The sequence below is a fragment of the Canis lupus genome, chromosome 13, assembly GCF_003254725.2.
Source record: "Canis lupus dingo isolate Sandy chromosome 13, ASM325472v2, whole genome shotgun sequence".
In the NCBI taxonomy this organism is placed as follows: domain Eukaryota; kingdom Metazoa; phylum Chordata; class Mammalia; order Carnivora; family Canidae; genus Canis; species Canis lupus.
Genome location: NC_064255.1, coordinates 59,974,518 through 59,993,305, shown reverse-complemented (window position 1 = coordinate 59,993,305; position 18,788 = coordinate 59,974,518). Strand labels below are relative to the sequence as shown.

Below are 18,788 nucleotides of genomic sequence, written 5' to 3'. Positions count from 1 at the left end.
AAAATCATAAGTGAATGGGAGACATACTGAAAAGCTAAGTTTGGATTCCTTCAAAACACATTTTTTTACATAGTCAAGGTCGTAGCTACCTTGACTCTTTTTTTTTTTTTTTTGACTCTTGACTTATAATAAGCTTACTGATTCTCAAAAATTCCATATTCTTTAGTATTAGCTTCTGTTAATCCAAATATCCCTCATCTATCCTACTGATCCTTCTTTATTGGTGCCATCTAAACTCATCAATTTACTATTCGACTAAGAATTCTGGAGGCCTTATCTCTGATTGGACTTGTCAACATAATAAGAGATATCATTGGTACATTTCATTAGAATAAATGTTATGAGCATTTAACAATTTAACACATAGATAAGATTCAGAGAGAAGTATTGATTCTTCTTGTAGAATAAATACTCAGGGACAAAATATGTTTGTACTATACCACAATATCAGGAGAACACTTACAGGGTAAGGATAAACTGGTGGATATGGCTGTTAAAATAAGAACAGATTAAAATATTAATAAAGGCATCATTATCAAGTTTATCAGTGAATGAAAATGTATTATCTCTCTAGATAAATAGCCTCTCTGGAGAAAAAAGTAAAAAATAATAATCAGCACTTCATTTTATAACTCCAAATTGAGTATAAAAATGCACCAAGCTGCCATAATTATGGCATATGGCATTATGGCATTATGGACATAATGATGTCTATAATTATGATTAAACAAAATGAAGACAAAGTCTTCACTACTGATATGCTGAACTAGTTTTTTTTTTCTTTGTTTACTGACATGTTAAAATGAGTGAGGAGTAGGTTGTTGCTAAAAAGAATTTGCTACATTAAATTTTTTGTACGTGTGAAAGGAAGGAAAATCATATGTGAATGAGAGAGATACTGAAAAGCTAAGTTTGGATTCCTTCAAAACAAGTTTTTATACATAGTCAAGGTCGTAGCTACCTTGACTCTTGACTTATAATAAGCTTACTGATTCTCAAAAGTTCCATATTCTTTAGTATTAGCTTCTGTTAATCCAAATATCCCTCATCTATCCTTCTGATTCTTCTTATTTGGTGCCATTTAAACTCATCAATTTACTATATGACTAAGAATTCTGGAGGCCTTATCTCTGATTGGACTTGTCAAAATAATAAGAGATATCATTGGTACATTTCACTAGGATAAATGTTTTGAGCATTTAACAATTTAATACATAGATATGATTCAGAGAGAAGTATTGATTTTTCTTATAGAGTAAATACTCAGGACAATATATGTTTGTACTATAGCACAATACCAAGAGAAAACTTACACGGTAAAGAAGATTCTGTGGATAAAATAAGAACAGATTAAAATATTAATACAGGCATCATTATCAAGTTTATCAGTGAATGAAAAGGTCTAATCTCTCCAGATAAATAGCCTCCCTGGGGAAAAAAGTAAAAAATAATAATCAGCATCTTCATTTTATAACTCCAAATTGAGTATAAACATGCACCAAGCTGCCATAATTATGATTAAACAAAATGAAGACAAAGTCTTCATAACTGATATGCTGAACTATTTTTTTTTGTTTACTAACATGTTTAAAATGAGTGAAGAGTAGGTTTTTGTCAAAAAGAATTTGCTACATTAAATTTTTTGTATGTATGAAAGGAAGGAAAATCATATGTGAATGGGAGAGATACTAAAAAGCTAAGTTTTGGATTCCTTCAAAATAAATTTTTTTTACATAGTCAAAGTCATAGCCATCTTTACTCTTGACTCATAATAAGCTTACTGATTCTCAAAAGTTCCATATTCTTTAGTATTAGCTTCTGTTAATCCAAATATCCCTCATCTATCCTACTGATCCTTCTTATTTGGTGCCATTTAAACTCATCAATTTACTATACGACTAAGAATTTTGGAGGCCTTATCTCTGATAGGATATGTCAAAATAATAAGAGATATCACTGGTGCATTTCATTCGGATAAATGTTATGAGTATTTAACAATTTAACACATAGATATGATTCAGAGAGAAGTATTGATTCTTCTTATAGAATAAATAGGAACAAAATATGTTTGTAGTATATGACCTTATCAGGGGAAAACTTTTATGGTAAGGAAAAAAATGTTTCTGTTAAAATAAAAACAGATTAAAATCTTAGTACAAGCTTCATTATCAAATGAAGTGAATGAAAATGCGCTATCTGTTCAGATGAATCAGCTCCCTGAAGTGAATGAAAATGTCTTACCTCTTCAGATGAATCAGCTCCCTGGGAAAAAAGTAAAAAATAATAATGAGCATCTTCATTTTATAACTTCAAATTGAGTACAAAAATGCACCAAGCTGCCATAATTATGATTAAACAGAATGAGGACAAATTCTTCATAACTGATATGCTAAATAGTTTTTATTGCTGTTGTTTAATGACATGTTTAAAATTAGCAAAGAGTAGGTTTTTGCTATAAATAATTTGCTACATTCCAGTATCAAATCACTCTGGTTCAATTTTTTTTGCATGTGTGAAAGGAAGGAAAATCTATCATGTGTGAACAGAGAGATACTGAAAAGCTAAGCTTTGGGTTTCTTCAAAACAAATTTTTTTTTAACATGGCTATGTTTTATATAGTTTAAGAGATACTGATGTTCAAATATTTTTTGTGCTAATAGAGTCTGGTATTATGTTTTTCTTTGTTCTTATATTTTTATTTTTTGCAATTCTGTTCTTTTATTAGAAAACTAAGTATTATACTGTGATATCATAAACAATTTGTTTTGATAACATCCACTAGAACTTGTTGGATTGATTGAAGAAGTATTATTTCTTGATGAATATGTCAGTAACTAGACACAAAGAATACCCAGAAAAGAACATTATTTGAACAGAATAAGAAACAAAGGTAGGAAGAGGCAACAAGAAGGAGGTGAAAGAAGAGGGGAGAATAAAGGGAAGGTTGAGGGGAAGGACAGAAGCAGGAAGTTGAGAGGGAGGACAGGAGAGGAGGGAAGAGATCAGGAAGTGGAGGAGAAAGAGAAGGAAGGTAAAAAGGAGAGGGAAGGAGGAAGTGGAATAGGAGAGGAGGAGGACGCAGAGGAAGAGGAGGATGAAGAGGAGAAGAAGGAGGTAAGAAGGTGGAGGAGGAGGAAGTGGAGGAGGAAGAAAGTTTCAGATAGGTCAAGTTTTACCTAGTGACATACAAGGAAATGATTTAATAGAGGCAGGAACTCCTGACATTTGGTTGGTCTAGACCTTGTAATATTTAAATGTCTTTTATTAGCTTCTTACCTGCACAGCTGCATGGAGCTCATTTAAAACTGTTGCTTTTATATTAAGCTAATTACACCTGAGTGTCCACGTGTATTTAACGTGTGTGTGTCTGTGCATGTGTATGTGAGTGTGTGCACCCAAGATTTATTCTAAACCCCTAATGAATGTCTAGCTTAATTCAAAGAAATGGCTAATAAAAAATATTAAAATCTATAAAGCTGTTATCAGGAAAATGCAAACAATGACCAGAACACAAGAAATAAGGAGACTCCTTGGAGAACTACTGAGAATATATTGTTCAAAATTTCCGGATATACTTACAATCATGGCAATCATGAGGGCCATGACAAAGGCAAAGACAAAGATCTTCATATTTGGCTGATTCCTGTGAAAGCATATGTGAAAATCAGTAGCATATTCACTCCTGCATTTGCAAGTCAAACATTTATTGACTGACTATTCTCCAAAGCCTTGGGAAACACACTGGAAACACAAAGACAGTGGAAGCACATTGCCTGACATGAGGGAACTTAGAGGTTGGCAGGGGACATTGCTAAATCAATATAGGTGCCACGATTTGGAAATAGGAACGTGCTATAGAAACACCCAAAAGGGACATCTTGAAGAGACCAAGAGGATGAGGACATTAAAATAAAGCAAAAGCTAGGCTTTTTTTGTGCTAGGCTATATAGAAGAAAGGAGAGGTGTTGGGAGCCAGCTGAAGAACACAAAAGAAGGAGAGGGTAGCATGCTAGAAGGGACATCATTCAGCATGTAAGGAGGACAATGATGGGATCAGGCCAAGCCCTTAGATTGTTGTGAGATTATGGTGGCCACAGAATGGCATGAGTGTAAAGAAATGTTTAGAAGACAGAATGACAAGCAACAGGGACTGGTTTCTTAACAGAGTGAGTGAAAAGGAACCAGGTTCCTGGCTGAGAAGGGTGTAGATGGTGTGACCCTGGTATTGGAAAATGAATGATACTTGGCAGAGAAACATCAAATTGAAAAGAATTTTCAGGGATTAGGATTCCTGGGTGGCTCAGTGGTTTAGTGCCTGACTTCAGCCCAGGGCGTGATCCTGGAGTCCTGGGATCAAGTCCCACATTGGGCTCCCTGCATGGAGCCTGCTTCTCCCTCTGCCTGTGTCTCTGCCTCTCTCTCCGTGTCTCTCATGAATAAATAAATAAAATCTTAAAAAAAAAAGAATTTCCAGGGACAATATCTGTAGATACTTTGACAAATAGAATTGTTGAAAATAATGTATTCTCCATATTAACCACTTCAACTAAATTAACATGATATGGGATTAATTGACATGTATTTGTAATTCTCTATATGTAAGCGAATCCAATTTTATTGCTGTAGAAAAAGAAATTCTTTCTTTCTTTCTTTCTTTCTTTCTTTCTTTCTTTCTTTCTTCTCTTTCTTAGATTTTAGATTTTATTCATGAGTGATGCAGAGACCTAGGCAGAGGGGAAGCAGGCTCTCTGCGAGGAGCCCCATACAGGACTCAAACCCAGAACCCCTGGAATACTACCAGATCCAAAGGCAGATGCTCAACCAGTAGAACCACCCAGAAATCCTGATTATTTATTTCTTAATTGAAGACATATAAATAAAAATTTTTCAAAATATAAGATAAATAATAGGTCAAATCTTTTTTTCTCAACCACCAGTTTTGATAGAACATTAGAGTAACGACTTATGTCTATAGGGAGAAGCAACTGTTCTTCTGCTAATAACTCTAAATCTTTAACATACAAAGCAGACCTCGGGGCTAATGACATTTTCCTTGTTCTTTATCTGCTAATTTGCCCCAATAGTTTGAACTCAGATCTGTGGCATTAGACAATTAATGAGAATTAAATATTTCTTGGTGAAATTTTTCTATCATCTACTTGCTAAGCAAAATATTCAGTCATGTTATGATACAGAATAGGATGTTTCTAGCTGGCATTTTGTTAAAAGTAGAAGATTGGGAGAAATTAACAGAAAGTGATCATAGATAGATAGATAGATAAATGATAGATTATTAAGGGCTTTGAAATAATAGTTCCCAAGGAACAGAATGATAAAAGTCTGAGATACTACAAGTTTTTTTTTTCCCAGCCAAATTAAAATAAAATTAAAATGGGTTAAATGAAATGAATTATTAAAATGAAAAAGTGCCTTTATACATTATTAATTATGCAGAAACAAACTATTTAGAATGATGAAAAGAGCATGGAAAGATTATGGAAAATGATTAGTGCTGGGAATAAAGTAACTTTTTAAAAAGGTGACTTAAAACTTTTGAATACATGTGTTTCCTAAAAGAGATCTGATCTATTCAGATACCATTTTCTTCTAAATTTAAACTTTAAGTTAAAGGTAAAAATAATTCTTAACAAAGCTGATGTCACATACGTAATCAAGGAACTAAAAAAGCTTTTAGAAAATCCCACCAGCAGAGATGATGGAGCACATCTCCTCCATTTGACACATCCGTCTCTCTGTCCAATGATCACTGTCAATTCAGAGGCACTGAAATCCTGAACTCACCTTCAGATCCTCACATCAGGTCATTATGTCTTTAAATTGTTTCTTCATGAGAAATTACTAGGCAGTAATATACATTTTCTAAGTAGTTTTCAACTTATTCCAAAAAACACAAAGGATTAAAATATAACCTCATACTTGATTGTACATGAACATATTACCTGTTAGCAGAGAGAAGACTCAGGAGTCAGAGGCCAAAGTTCTGAAGCCCTAAGAGATGATGTGCTTTACCAGAGGACCGAGGTATTTAAATACACTGAAATCCTCCATTTGTTTTTCTAAATCATGTCAAATATGAGAACATATTATTAAACTGAAAATGATGCCCCAAACCTGTCCCCAGAAATCAAGATAAACTGAACATGGTGATTTTACAATAGGAGATTGTAAAGCAGATGACTAGGAAACAAATGGACCCATCAAATATTAATCCCAGTCTTAGTCTAGGCATCTGTGAATAAAACAAAGGGGAAAGAAAATTGCAAGAAACCAAGCATAGAAATAAATGATTGAAAGAGTAAAAATGTTTCTGAAACAAAGCATCTCCCTATTTCAACAAATGCATGTCCAAGACGGAAGTACTCTATGCCAAAAATGATACCATTTTATTAAAATTCTACTTGTGTCTAATAACTGGTGACAACTGTCATAACAAAATTGGAGTCTTCATTCATCTCGTGTGTTTCCTCCAAACTATTAAAATGTGTTTTCTTCAATTGGCTTTGGCATGCTTTAAGTCTTGATGTATATCCAAAATTGGCCAAAATTCAGTCATCTATTGAGTACTGTATGATAAAATAATTCTTATTTTCAAATCAAATGACCATAGATGCTTAGTCTACATACCTCACAAGTAACTGGAAACATATGTTTTGGAATTGAATTTACTTGAGCCTTTAAGGGGGCTCATGTTCCTCAGTGGAAGCCATGTGTACATTTTACACTAGAAAGGAGGAAATTTATTTTTGTTTAGTCTCCAGGTAAATTTGTATAAAAAGTCACTGCTTTGCTACTGGTTAAGTAATTCAAAGTGGTCAGAACTGAATATCAGAAAATCATTTTTAGAGGTTGTAAATGTTACATGATAGTCCACTGTTACTGAAAGTGATACATGAGACCATCAGAATCAGAATAACCTGAGAACTTCTGGAAATGGAAATTCATAGGCCCTCTTTCAAGATGCACTGCATCAGAAGCTTAGAGATGCACTAGGAATCTCATTTAAACAGTATCTTCAGGCAATTATGTGTGTAGCATAAAGACTGAGAAACCAAATGATAGACTCAATAATGTATTATTTATCTAGAAATTAGGTCCTGTAAATAAAACTGAAAGTTTAATTTTTTATCAGGTGTTTCAAGACAATATTTACCTAATGGTAAATAATCTATGATATATTTGAACCAGACATTAGAAATTATTTATATTAAGGAACATACTTCATTTATTTATAAGCCTAAAAGATATATAGTCTTTTCTCAAGTGCAAAGCAAAGCTAATCTTTAGTTTAGTAAGTATTGAAATAAACCTGATTTTTAAAAACAAGCCCTGCTTTTTCATTTAGAATTATCATATGACTTCCTTTCTTTTTAAGTAGTTTCTGTCTGTCTCCCTCCACCTCTCGCCTAATTTCTTCCTTCACTTAATTTTTGATTGATTTATGTAAGCAATGTTAGTAGGCACAATTGTAATAGATCTAGGAGATTCATAACCTCATGAAGAAGTGAACTAACTCTCTACGGGCAATACCGAACAGTATCTGCAACAAAACCAAACTGCCAGGTAATAAAAATAGAGAGACGTGAATATACACATTTACAATCTACAATTAAACTTCACTCACCCATATTTTACGTTGGACATCAAAATGTCAACTTGATTCCACTCATTACTTTCTGCTTTAACATAATAAAAGCATGGGGTTGGCCTGAGAGTATGGGAAACAAGGTGAAATCTAAGCAGTGGAATAACCTTCTTGTGTTTATTCTCTTGCCATCTTCCAGGACAATAGGTCATTATAGAATATTGACGGACCAGAACATGTCCTGATATTTTACTCTTAAGTAAAACAGATATCATTTCCTCTTTAACTAACCAGTGTTCTGTTTGAAAATGCGATTACAAGGGAAACATCAATAAAGTGCTATTGCTGTATCATAAGTCTGACATTACATTGTGGCATAAGTGTGCAAACAGTGAATGGGTATTTTTGTTGGATTTTCTTTCTTCTCTTCCTCCTCTTTTTCTTTTTTCTCCTTTCCTTATTTGTCTGACAATGAAATAGTTTATAGTCTGTGATAGGTTCTGCAATGATGATTTATTCAACTAAAAAACCATTTGGTGTCTAGTCTCCTGTGAATTACTAAAATGAAGTGGGAATCAACAGTAGATTGGGAGATGTTGAAGAATGTATCAATGATCTGGAAAACAGGCTAATGAAAAGTACCCAAGCTAACTAGCAAAAAGTGTAAAGAGTTTTTACAAAGGAAGATAGGTTAAGAGATCTCTTGGACAACATTAAGAAAATGAACATTTGCATTATAAATTTCCCAGAAGAGGAAGAGAAGGGCATTAAATAATTTGAAAAATTAGTACCTGTGAATATCCCTAACTTGGGGTAAGAAATGGACATCAGGTTTAACTGTACAGACTTCCAAATGAGACGAACCCATCCTGGTCCACACCAGGACACATAATAATTAAAATGTCAGATATTAAATATAAGAGAGAATTTTAAAAGCACCAAGAGAGAAGCAACTGTTACATACAAGAGAAACCCTAAAGGCTATTTTTCATCTGATTTTTCAGCAGAAACTTTGTAGACCACAAAGGAGTTACACGACACAAGTGATGAAAGGAGAAAACTTACAATCAACCCTACAAGGTTATCATTCACAATGAAGGAGAGATAGTTTCCGAAACAAGCATAAGGTAAAGAAGTTTATCAGCACTAAACTAACCTTACAAGAAGTATTAAAGGGACTTCTTTGGTGCAAAAGAAATGGCCATAATTAGATGTAAAAAAATATGAATCACAAATATGAAACATGCAAAATATGACAACATATACATAAAAAGCAGAGTAGGGAGCTAAAGTTTTTTACAATGAGTTTGAACTTAAATGATCATTAAGTTATTTTATTTTTTATTTTTGTTTATAGGAGCTTTGTTCATAACTGCTAAAATTTGTAAGTAAACAAGATGGCTTTCAATAGGTGGAGGATAAAGTGTGGTGCATCCATACAATGAAATATGATTTAGTGCTAAAAAGAAATAAGCTATCTAGATTGGAAGTCAGCAAAGTATAGTGTATCAGCTAAATCTGTCCCTCCCCGCCTGTTTTATAAAGCTCTAAGGACACTGTCATAAAAAAAAAAAAAAAAAGATGAAATTAGGTGTGAACCTCTAAAATCACATGAAGGAAACTTAAATGGATATTGCTAAGTGCAAGAAGCCAATCTGAAAACTCTACATTCTGTATGACTCCAACTATATAACTTCTGAAAAAGGCAAAATATTGTCTCTCCTGATTTCCTGAAATCAATCCAGAAAATAATACCACTTGTCCTACTTATAGTCATAAGCTCATCATTGAAACTGTCACAGGGGTCAGTAGAACAAGATATACGCTGGCCAAGTTTGAATACAGACCCACCACTGTGGCTTGGGGAGGGATAGGATTGGCATAGCTGGGTGCTCCATGCTGTAGCCTCCCCTGAGTCACCTATTGAGACCAAGAGCTCTATAAAAGGCGGGGGGGGGGACAGAAGGGAGTGGTGCTTTTATCAGGAGGAGGAGGAAAGGGTGCTAGGTAGAATAGCAGAACAATGGCTACTCTCTGTGTTACATATATTTTTAAAGTTCTCCTTTCATTGTTTTTTAAAAGAAAAGGATATTTATCCCTTAGCAGTTATAAAACGTGGTACCATTTCATTTTTTAAATATTTTATTGAAACTCAATTTCCCAATATATAGTATAAAACCCAGTATTCATCACATCACGTGCCCTTCTTAATGCCCATCACCCAGTTACCCCATCCTCCCCCCTTCCCTTCAGCAACCTTCAGTTTCTTTCCCAGAGTTCAGAGTCTCTCATGGTTTGTCTTCCTCTCTAATTTTTCCCCATTCTGTTTCCCCTCCTTCCCTTACGGTCCCTTTCACTATTTCTTATATTACACATATGAGTGAAACCATATAATTGTCTTTCTGCAATTGACTTCTTTCACTCAGCAAAATACTCCCCAGTTCCATCCTCATCGAAGTAAATGGTGGGTATTCATCCTTTCTGTTGGCTGAGTAATAGTCCATTGTATATATAGACTACTTCTGTATCCACTCATCTGTTGAAGGACAACGAGGCTCCTTCCACAGCTTGGCTATTGTGGATTTTGCTGCTGTGAACATTGGGGTACAGGTGTCCTGGCTTTTCACTACATCTGTATCTTTGGGGTAAATACCCAATAGCACATTAGCTGGGTCATAGGGTAGGTCTATTTTTAATTTCTTGAGGAAATGCCACACTGTTTTCCAGAGTGGCTCTGCCAGCTTGCATTCTCATTCCCACCATCAGTGCAAGAGGGTTCCCCTTTCTCCACATCCTCCCTAACACTTGTTGTTGCCTGTCTTCTCATTTTAACCATTCTCACTGATGTAAGTGGTATCTCCTTGTGGTTTTCATCTGTATTTCCCTGATGGCAAGTCATGTGGAGCATTTTTTGTTGTTGTTGACCATGTCTAAGTCTTCTTTGGAGAAATGTCTATTCATGTCTTTTGCCCATTTCATGACTAGATTGTTTTTTGGGTGTTGAGTTTGATAAGCTCCTTACAGATCTTCGATACTAGCCCTTTATCTGATATGTCATTTGCAAGTATCTTCTCCCATTCTGTAGGTTGTCGTTGAGTTTTGTTGACTGTTTCTTTGCTGTGCAAAAGCTTTTTATCTTTATGAAGTCCCAATAGTTCACTTTTCCTTTTGTTTCCCTTGCTGTTAGAGATGTGTCTTGCAAGAAGGTGCTGTGGCCAAGTTCAAAACGGTTGTTGCCTGTATCCTCCTCTAAGATTTTGATAGATTATTGTCTCACATTTAGATCTTTGAACCATTTTCGGTTTATCTTTGTGTATGGTATAACAGAATGGTCTAGTTTTATTCTTCTGCATGTATGTCCTATATTCCCAAATCCATTTCTTGAAGAGACTGCCTTTTTCTATTGTATATTATTTTCTACCTTGTCCAAGATGAGTTATTCATAGAGCTTAGGGTCCATTTCTGGGCTCTTATTCTATTCCATTGATCTATGTGTCTATTTTTGTGCCAATACCATACCATCTTAATGGTCACAGCTTTGTAATATAGCTTGAAATCTGGCATTGTGATGCCCCCAGATTTGTTTTTTTCCCACATTCCTCTGGCTATTTAGGATCTTTTCTGGTTTCATACAAATCTGATGATTATTTGTTCTAACTCTGTGAAGGAAGTCCATGGTATTTTGATAGAGATTTCATTGAATGTGTAAATTGCCCTGGGTAGCATAGACACTTTCACAATATATATTCTTTCAATCCAGGAGTATGGAATGTTTTTCCATATCTTTGTGTCTTCCTGGATTTAAAAAGTGTCCTTCGTCCTTAGAGTATAGGTCCTTTATCTCTTTGGTTAGGTTTATTCCTAGGTATCTTATGCTTTTGGGTGCAATTGTAGATGGGATTGATTCCTTAATTTCTCTTTCTTCAGTCTCATTGTTAGTGTATAGAAGTGCCGCTGATTTCTGGGTATTTGATTTTGTGGCAATCCTGCCACATTGCTGAATTGCTGTATGAGTTCTAGCAATCTTGGGGTGGATTCTTTTGGTTTTCTATATACAGTATCATGTCATCTGCGAAGAGGGAGAGTTTGACTTCTTGCCAAATTGAATGCCTTTTATTTCTTGTTGTTGTCTGATTGCTGAGGCTAGGACTTCTAGTACTCTGTTGAATAGCAGTGGTGAGAGTGGACATCTCTGTCATGTTCCTGATCTTAAGAGACAAGCTCTCAGTTTTTCCTAAGATTTTATTTATTTGAGAGATAGAGAGAGAGAGAGAGAGAATAATGGAGGTGGCAGAGGGAGAAGCAGACTCTCTGTGGGGCATGAAGCCCAATGTGGGGCTTGATCGCAGGGTCCTGGGATCATGAACTGAGTAGAAGGCAGACATTTACAGACCGAGCTACCCAGGAGCCCCCCCAAATTCCTTTTTAATAACTATTGGTAAGGACAGAAATATTGTGGGTCACAGACTGCTTTATCTTCAGAGTCCTAAAATGAGTCTGACATGTAATACATACGCGATAAATATTAGTTAGATACGTTTAGAAGACAATTTTAGGTAGTATATAAATAGAAGAATTAAAAAATTTTGTTTATATTCATGTGTATCAGAAAACTGTACATATAACTACAGGATAAAGCTGTGGCTGCGGTTATCATATAAAATTTCTTCTTAAACTAAAGTGTTAAGCAGTATAAATTAAAGATGTTCATTAAATATAGCCTGGATAAGAATTGTATTTGACAAATATTTGAAATACCATGTTGGGGAAACACAAGCTTATGGTAATGGAAGACACTCAATAGCAAGATCTCCGTTATTTAAAAATTTCAAGAAGTTTGATAGTAGTGTAGCTAAGCAAGAATAAATCTCCCTTAATTGATTCACTCAAAAAATAAAACTAACACAGATATTTTGTGCATAGCTAGAAAATGAACATGTTTTAAGTTTGTCCCTATTATTTAGACAGCAGACTAACTTTTCCAAATGTTAGAATAGTATTAGAACACAAGCCCTTACATATGTTAGACCTCTGTAGAGTTCTCATGAACATTGGTTTTTCTCCTAGGAAAAAATGCAGATTTTTTACATAGAATAAAATATCTAACTGTGTAAGACAACACATTTTGCCTAACAAGGAAGGATGTCCACATTCTTCAGCCATGCACATTTCTATAAAATAAATTATGTGTAATAAAATAACTCTAATGGTTTGGAAAAAATAATTTTCAATGCTTATGTAACATAAAAATGCTGTGACTTACTTCCTGAGAGATTCTGGCAGATTCCTTAGGTGAAAATAATATTTTTTGATGACTTACTTTTTCATTATTTTCCACATTTCCAAAAGAAATATAGAACCACAACCGTTATCTGAGTCTACAAATCCTCCAAGCCTATTCAGTTACCGGCAGAGCAACTAGAGTCAATAATATATTCCTGTTTCATTTTATTATAATAAAAAACAGACTTGACAAACTTAGAAGAAAAAATGAGCTCACATGGATGCATTCTATGGACAGGAGACCAAAGAGAAAACATACTCACCGTGCTTATATTGTAACTAAGGAAATACAAAAATAAGCAGAGAAGACCAGGAGACAACTGGGTATGTCAGTTTACATTGGAGGCAGAAATTCAGGATCGTATTGAAATATTTGGGCAATTATTGGGGTAATTAAGGTTCTTAAACTGGCAAGATGATAGAGGAAAGAATATAGTGAGGAAAGAGGTTGAGGTCGAAACCCTACTGATCATCGATGTTAAGTCTGAGAAAACGCAGTTGATGCAAAGAAGTAGTGAGAGGAAGGGAATCACACAGACACTTACGGAGCAGTAAGACTGAATCAACAGGACCAAATTCAGTAGTGCCTTTGGGAGCAAGCTCCAATTATCTCTGTGCAGTCATTAAACATTGTGAGATTGAGACAATGCATATAATCATATTGCGCATAATGGATGCTCAGTACATTTTTCATGTTATAGTCATTATTACTACTTCACCACAACCATTCCTATTGAAAACAAAAGCTTTGGTAGGGAGTAAAAAAGGAGAGAAAGAGAAATTGGCTCTGGAACACAAGATCAGCATACCTTTGAAACTAGAAGGGAAACGTCAGTGTCCAGATTAAGATCATGGTAGAAGGATACACTGGGAGGTGGGTGTTTATGACGAATTGGTTGGGTATTCAATTGATGGAGAAAGGAAAAGGCTCTTCTAAGAATGGAGGGGAGGAGGTAGAGATCATTGAAGCCTTGAGGAGAATAATGAAACTACTAAAAGTTTGAGGGGAACAAAAGGAAAATATAGCTAATTCTAACTCCAGAAGGAAGGTTTTGAAAGCAGTTTTATAATATAGAGTATAGAAAACATAAATTGACAAAAGGAAAAATTATATGGTCAGGAGTCATTTTTGGTTTTCTTTTTCTTTTTCTTTCTTTCTTTTTTTCTTATCCTTTGGAATTTAACTGCCAGGGTAAAAGTGTAGTAGAAGTAGATTTTCAGAGATTTTCCAGGATTAGGCTTTTCCAGGTAGGACTGTCAAAGGCAAGGAGTCAATGTGAACTTTAAGGAGAATATTTAAATGATCAAGAGTGAAGCCCAGGTGAGTGGGAAAGGAAGGAGGCCAAGGGGAAATAAAAGGAATGGAATACTACAAGGGAACCTTAAATGACAAGAGGATTCTTGGAAGTCAAACAAAAAGTCCCCTACATTTACTCATTCACCCTTCTCAAATATGCATCACATAGTGACTCTCTTAACATACATTGTAAGGCCATTATGGCCTTTGCTGGCCAGGACGTGCTCTCCCATTGCACAGGCACCTACATCAGTGCATTTGCTTTTACTGTCTCTTCTATGCAACTGGGTTCCTTCACTACTCTCACATTCTTTTTGTTTCAGGAGGTAAAAGTTGAACTTGCCAGAATGGCCTTCTTCTTCTGTAGTGCGCTTATCAGCACTTGGTGTAGATCCTATTGTTTCTTTTCTGGCTTGTTTTCTTCCTCTAATGATTAGAATGTGAGTGCCATAAGCCGGGAAATTTGTTTTCTGCCCTCTGACGACATCTAGAAAAAATATCTGGCATGACAAAAGTGCTTGACACTTGTTGGAAAAACTGTCTAGCCACTAATGGAAGGCCTTAGAATGTTTAGGTTCCCAATATTAGATTCTTATGAGGGTTATGTTCTGGGCTCTTCTCTGGGCCAGCAGGGACTGTGACTTGAGAATCTGGATGAGAGTTTTTTTCGGAGAGACACATGGGAACAGGAACAAATCACAGATTTGTTACAATGAGGTCAAAATTGTGCTGAGGGACAGCTGTAGTGAGGCCCATAGCCTGAAGGTTCCCAGACATTGGGTCTGAGAGGCACACTTGAGATTGAAGGCCCTATGTGTACACAGAGTTCCTTCAGTGACGTCCAGATGGCCTCACTTAGCTGTTAGAGAACTAGCTATTCTAGTCAACAGTGGCCTGGTCTCTACCTATGAGGGATGGAAATAAAAAGACCACACGGCTAGAAATGCATCTGAAATTTTAATGTTTTGCAAGAGATGTGTGATTCTGTGTCTCAGCAGTTGTGCTACAGAGACTTCAGCTGATCATCAATACAGTTAATGTGGTACTACAATCCCGATCTGACATGTCCAACACGATCAAAAGGAAGAGTACAAACTATACAGACAGTACTTCACACAATCTTGCTTTGGCTCAGGATTGTTGCCTTTTCAACAAACAGTCAAACATATATTAGGTGATGTGATAGACGTGGAAACTGTAGAAATGATTTTTCTAGTCAAATCTATGAATCAGGAGAAAATATTGGATTAGCAATAAAATTTATATTTCAAAATATACATATATATTTATGTACATATGCATGTATATGATGCATATGGGCATAATACGTATCAACAGGCAAATCTACATTCTGGCCTTGCAAAAATATAATTATATATATTTATTGCTAATTAATATCCTAGTGCTGACATAATAGGCTGTTAGCATGTATTTGTTGTGCAAATGACTAAAGGTTGGTTAGATAATAGCCAGATTCTGCAAGGTTCATCTTATTTATTTATTTATTTATTTATTTATTTATTTAAAAGATTTATAATTTATTTATTCATGAGAGAGAGAGAGAGAGAGAGAGGCAGAGACACAGGCAGAGGCAGAAGCAGGCTCCCTGCAGGGAGCCCGACGTGGGACTCGATCCTGGCTCTCCAGGATCATGCCCTGGGTTGAAGGCGGCGCTAAACCGTTGAGCCACCCAGGCTGCCCTGCAAGGTTCTATTTAATCCTCCATTAAATGAGAAATATTTATATCTTTGACAACATTTCAAGAAATATTTTAATTTCCTAGTAGTTTATTAGCCATAAAATATATTACTACTTCTTAAATGACAATACCTTGTTTTAATTTGAATGTCTATTTTTCAAACACTTGTATTAAGTAAAATATCCCTTGAAAATTTGAGTGTCTTTAAAAACAACTCCCTCACAATTATTCTGCCAGATTTCATTTTTTTAAAAAGATTATTCTGGAGACAGAGTAGGGTGGGGAGCGGAGGGAGAGAATCTTCAAGGAGACTCCCAAATTAGCACAAAGCCCAACGTGAAGCAAGATCTCACAACCCATGAGATTAGGACCTGAGCCGAAACCAAGAGTTGGACACTTGACTGACTGAGCCACCCAGGGCCCCCGAGATGTATTTATTGTAGGTGTATTTTGTAAATATTCTGTCAATTTCATTTACTTCCACCTTAGTTGTCCTTTTGATATTTCTTGCTTTGTCTGAATTTCCTAGAGGTCATATGAGGCCTTTGTCTAGGTATCAATTGGCCTCTCCATACTACTCCTTCATTGTGCTTGGAATTCTAATTTAGCACTTAGTAAATGTCTCTATAAATTTGTTTCTCCTTCTAAAGATGAATTTCAGGATATGTGAGTCAGTAACTCATTTCTATCAAGTCTCTCAGTTAAGGGATTCAAGATCCGCAATTGCAAAACAGAGAACTAAGGAGTGACCACAAAGCGAATGGTCCTGTTCTGAAAACACAGCCCAGCTTTTATTCACACCAGTAATGTTATTCGTCTCACATAGAGTTAGTTGGGAATGTTGTCTGATCCTTTTCCATCACTCAGGACGACCAAACTGGAGAAGAAAACCAAGCTGTGGACCAATGCCATGAAAGGTAAAATCCCCTCCTCAACTTAATCTCCAAGTGGTATGTGTGTGCAGCGTAGCCTCAGACGTGGAATGTTTCAGAGGAAGGGTCCTAGGGCTTAACTCCTGGGTGGGATTTGTGCCTCTTTCATTATTACATGCACTGTGATCACCACGGGCAATTACTTAGCCTCCCTGTGCCTGTTGGTACCACCCATACAGGGGCTGATAATGTTAACAGCCTCACAGGTATATATGAACATGAACCTAGTTAACATTGAAGGTGTAGAACTGTGGCTGACACATGTCAATGCTCAGTAAATATCAGCAATTCTCTTGGATTCACTGTTGCATATTTTTCATTTTGACCCATTTATTATTTTAATAGATATAAAACATACATATATGGTTTTGACTAGAAATTCAATTTGAAGATGTAAATTAAGATAGTTGATCCTAACAGTTCTCATCAGAGGAAAATTTTCTTTTTATATTTTTGAATCTTTGTGTGATTTTGGATGCTAACCGAACTTTTTATGGATATTCCACTTCTTCTAGTTTCAGACTGTTTTGTAAATTAATCTGATATATATCTTCTCATCTCAAGGAATTGCTGCAGAAATGGAGCAATATTATATGCCAGTGTTTAGGAAATTAGAATCCAATATAAATGAAATTCTTATCACTATTATTATGATCTTATATTGCTATACTTAACTACATGTTTTGTTCTAATTACTGGCTTTGAGATTTTAATTTAAATTCGATTTAATTTCTATGTGTGACCTTGGGATTTTTTCTTTATTTGATATCTTTATATATATATATATATTTTAACAAAAGGCCAATATACTTTTTTAAAATATCAAACATACCAAAGTGGGAATAAATGGGTAGGTGATTTCCTAAGGCTATACCAAGGGTTCATAGCTACCTGCTGAGAATGAACAGCCTGGAAATATTTGGGGAAGGTGAACTTCTGGTGAAATTGGTGGATTTTGACCTACAGAGAGACAAAATTATTAAAAAGTCCTTATGTAATCTCCTCCAGGTTCAAAAGAGAGAGTGATAGGAGTTATAACTTCACCTATTTAGATAATTTCTAAAGTATTCTAACTAGACCTGACAAAAGGAGAGTGAAATTATATGGCAATCACTGTAAACAATATTATAGCATGAACTGCAAAATTGAAGAAATCTTCTAATTAATTCAGTGACTCAGGCAAAAATATCTAAAAGAAAAAGAAAATTTGTACGTTATAAAGTAAAAGAAGAATTTTCAAGAAGAACCAAGATAAGTATCTCAGCTTATAATTTCTCTTTCCATTTCTGATCTTGAGAGTCCAATAAACTCAGTAGGATTTCTCATGATTTTATTCATTGAAATCTAGGATTCTGCAGTCAGACAAACATATCTGATGTTTCTATCAAAGAGCCCCAATGTACACTGTGGGGTTTATAGCCAGCTCTTAATATCCCCAAAACAACATTGAGTTTGGGAAAATGATTTCTCCATTGCTTACCCTATACATGCCTTTAACAAATTAAGACACACTTTGCTGGAAATCTGGTATTTCTCGATGAACTTGCTATTTGATGCTAAAAGAAAAGGTTTTTTACTTCACTAGATTACCTGCTAGAATATTCCTTGAAAAATAATAATAATAAAGATCAAAATCTAGCCACCATATGAAATCCTCAGTATTATTCTTGAATGTTAGTGGTTGGGGGATATTTCTCACATTACCTACGTAATCATTAGAAGGATTGAAATTACATCAATAAAACCAGGTTCTTGGCTGCTTATTATTAATCACCTTTAGAAAACAAGTAGAAGAGATAAAAATGATCTTGTAATTAAATGGAAGTGTCTCAGGAGAATATGGACCAATTTAGGTGGCTACTACTAAGGTGAATGGGGAAACATAGTCATTTTTATAAATCTTATAAATCTCTTTCCTCTTTACTAGAAGAGGAAACTTACAGATGTTCCCCTATCCCATTATTATTCTAATAT

At 35.2% G+C, this 18,788-nt stretch overlaps 2 protein-coding genes across 23 annotated transcripts in view; one reads left to right on the top strand and one right to left on the bottom strand.

The window, feature by feature from the left end:
* STATH (statherin) overlaps positions 1-18,788 on the bottom strand; it is a 55,586-nt gene that overhangs the window by 5,656 nt on the left and 31,142 nt on the right. For 3 of the 22 annotated variants that reach the window (XR_007401726.1, XR_007401728.1, XR_007401724.1), the window contains exons 2-5: positions 3,580-3,643; positions 2,242-2,262; positions 1,314-1,328; positions 464-490 (exon numbers count right to left, since the gene is read on the bottom strand). The exons of 5 other annotated variants lie outside the window; for them this stretch is intronic. The gene's annotated coding sequence lies outside the window, so the exon portion shown is untranslated. Of the gene's footprint in view, positions 1-463; positions 491-1,313; positions 1,429-2,241; positions 2,263-3,579; positions 3,644-5,960; positions 6,066-18,788 lie in introns of those variants that run through there. 14 more of the 22 variants (XR_007401741.1, XR_007401739.1, XR_007401734.1 and 11 more) reach the window with 8 other exon arrangements.
* The window catches only part of CSN2 (casein beta), a 113,355-nt gene continuing 97,616 nt past the window's right edge, over positions 3,050-18,788 (top strand). Inside the window, exon 1 of the mRNA XM_049093025.1 lies at positions 3,050-3,114. The gene's annotated coding sequence lies outside the window, so the exon portion shown is untranslated. The remainder of the gene's footprint in view (positions 3,115-18,788) is intronic.